Source organism: Centruroides sculpturatus, unplaced genomic scaffold (genome assembly GCF_000671375.1).
Source record: "Centruroides sculpturatus isolate CEXI.00-Female unplaced genomic scaffold, Cexi_2.0 scaffold149, whole genome shotgun sequence".
NCBI classification, from domain to species: Eukaryota; Metazoa; Arthropoda; class Arachnida; order Scorpiones; family Buthidae; genus Centruroides; species Centruroides sculpturatus.
The window spans coordinates 607,826-610,882 of NW_019384406.1; the positions used below are offsets into that span (position 1 = coordinate 607,826).

The 3,057-nt window shown below is 35.0% G+C and overlaps 1 non-coding gene across 1 annotated transcript; it reads left to right on the forward strand.

Moving 5' to 3' along the window:
- Positions 1 to 1,914: 1,914 nt before the first annotated feature.
- LOC111618886 lies at positions 1,915 to 2,033 on the forward strand. The gene has a single exon (XR_002755650.1). It is a non-coding gene; the product is annotated as a 5S ribosomal RNA (ribosomal RNA).
- Positions 2,034 to 3,057: the final 1,024 nt, after the last annotated feature.

A 3,057-nucleotide genomic window follows, 5' to 3' on the forward strand; every position in this document is an offset into this window, starting at 1 on the left:
TTTTATTATTTTTAAGTTTAATTATTAAAACTGAAACTAAAAATAAACGCGCCGCCAACCGACGCTTTCAATACGCCGTTTATAAAAATCGTTATAAAAAGTTTTAATTGGCCTAAATTTGAGCTTTTCTAATTCCGAGTAACGTTTTTCATATAATTCGTTTGTTTCCACGAAATTTTATCTTTCATAGGCATAAAATTAAGCCTTAAAATAGAATTAGCTCTACGGGAAACCCCCGTAGACTTTGACCTATCGACCCGGAAGTTTGGCGAGCACCTTACTGATTATGAGAAAGGCTTAAGTATAAAATTTGAGGTCTCTAGACCCAGTAGCGTTTTTTTCTCTAGGAGCATCTGCACCGCCGAAATGAAGAAGAAAATGAAAAGATACAATTTTTATGGTCATCTTTGCACTTTTCAATTGCTTATATTTCGGCAACCATCTGTAGAAAAATCTGAAATTTTGCACACTACTTATGAAAACGAATATTTTTCGAACGAGATATTCACATTTACTATAGACGTTTGAACGACGTAGAAATCGACCCCCGAAAATCGGCAACTCTAATTCCTGTATATGTAGTCAGTGAGTGAATTTTCCACTGGTTGCTGTGTGACTGCTGTGACTATCGATACTGCAAAACTGCTCTTTTGCTATGGAATTGATGAATTCAGCGCTGTAAAAGCAGGGGAGCAGTTTTGTTGGTGAATTTCTGAACACCTATTATATTTTCCATTTTATTGAAAAACTATGGTAGTCATTTTAATTACCTTATCGCGTTTTATCGTCTGTTTCTATATTAAAAATATTCATGTTATTGTAAACCTAAACAATATACTCCATCTCCATAGCTCTTTTAAATAGACCATAAAAGCAGATCTTGCCTAAGACTACTTCTGAATCAGAAGTTCGTTCCATCATTTCTTATAAAGTTTTTCTTGTCTAATGGATTTTTCAATCCATTAGACAATACGTCCACTTATAAATAAATACGTCCACTTCATCCAATCCATTTTTAGTTTTACCGTACCAAGCTACAATAAAATAGGGAAAAGGTGCACACGTTCACATAGAAAATAGACGTGAAATTTCAAATGAAGACACCAGTAAAGCCTGACGTTAACAAAAATAGCTGCTCTTCTACGGCCATTGTTCTGCTCATTAAACGGTGTACACGAGCTCACTGAGTCACGTATGGGTTTACCTCGTTAAAAATCACAATTGTGGCTGAAAAACATTTTCGAAAATTTCGGGGTTTCAGTCGACTGCAAACTTTTTCGACAGTCGAGCCCTTCAAGAATTTCTCAACCTTTCATGGACACTCTCTGCTTTAATATAATAGAACAGAGTTAGATAGATGAAAGACGAGACCGATATGGAAAGTTTAGGTGCAGCAGGACTATGTACGAACTTCCGATGCAAACCGGAAGTCACGTTATTTCAATTGAAAAATTGTCCCGTTAAAGGAGTTAGATAGATGACTGGCACGATTGTAGTGTTAAAGGTAAAGTATGATGTACAGGGGCAAGCCACTACTGATTTGAGGTGAAGAGCATATATTTTAAATAAAATAAATAAATAAATTGCAGCCAGGCATTGTGACCATGTGACAATAAAAGTGTGATTTTAGATTGTGTATTATTTATAATATTACATATTATAAATAGCAAAATGTACTACAATAAGTGTTATTTAGTTAGTAAAATTGACTGACACGTCAATGTGATATTTTAATTAACTTTTTTTTCCATTGATCCCTTTCAATGTAATACGAGGTATCGATCGCTTTGAGAAGACTTGGTTTAAAGTGTAAATTGCATGGAATGAGATGGGAAGAAGAATGAAAAGCAGTATTCGAGACGCTAATTGGGTATGAATATACATAAGTATTGCTGTAAAGGCCATTTAGACTCCGACAGCGGCCATACCACGCTGAAAATACCGGTTCTCGTCCGATCACCGAAGTCAAGCAGCGTCGGGCCCGGTCAGTACTTGGGACGGAGACGACCTGGGAATACCGGGTGCTGCTGTCATTATTTTTTTTTCCTTTTATTCTTCGATTTATTTCTTTTTCGTGTAATAAAATTTATCATTTCGCGCAATAATTTTTCTTTAATAAATTACATCAAGCAAATATTTCTATAACCTCTCACTTCCAGTACATTGCTTCAAAAATTCTCAGTAAACATACCTGCTGTCAATTAAAAATCCACACTGGGCGTTTAAATACCTTTATACGTGTACCACAGCTACTATCAATATCAAGCAATAGCCTATTATATATATATTTATATTTACTAAAAATACAAATGGCAGAAATCATTAAATTTGAAATAATAATGTAGGTTTAGAATCAAATTGAATTTGTATATGGTCTCTGGATACAATCCTACAACTAGGCAGATAGGGGAAAAGCGAGAGTAATATTGTCATCGCGAAAATTTTGGTTTGCAGTAAATTTCAGGCCACAATCTTTTAATACATTTTATAGCATAATGTTAACAATTATTGCAAGAGCATTTTTCTCGCCTTTCCTGGCAGTTCATGAGAAGTCGAACATGCCATAAGAGAAGGCCGTCGGCCAAGAAACCCTGGTCCATATAGTTAATGTGTGCGCGTATAAGTTTCCGCCAAGGTTCTCATTCTCTTCCCGAACTTCCACTGACGTCGTCCCATATATCAACGCTTAATCGCCGACCAGAAGAAAACTACACTTCGACCAATAGTCGAGGTAGTATATTTAAATATATGTAAACTCTCTCTCTCTCTCTCTCGAAAGATTAGTTATGCACTCTTGGCTTAGTAATATATTCAAGAATAGAGGTGTAAATCATAGCTCGAATATGTTGACTTGTATTATATCTGATACTAGCTTACCCGTCGCGCATTGCTGCGATCTCAGAAGAAACGAAATTCAAGCAAACTAGTTATGATAAAATTCAATTTACATTTTATCATTTTTATTGAAACTTATTATTATTATATTATTATTCATTTTCATTGGGAAAACATTTCAAAGTGTCGTTTCAGTTCTATTTATTTATTGGAGTGCTTGTG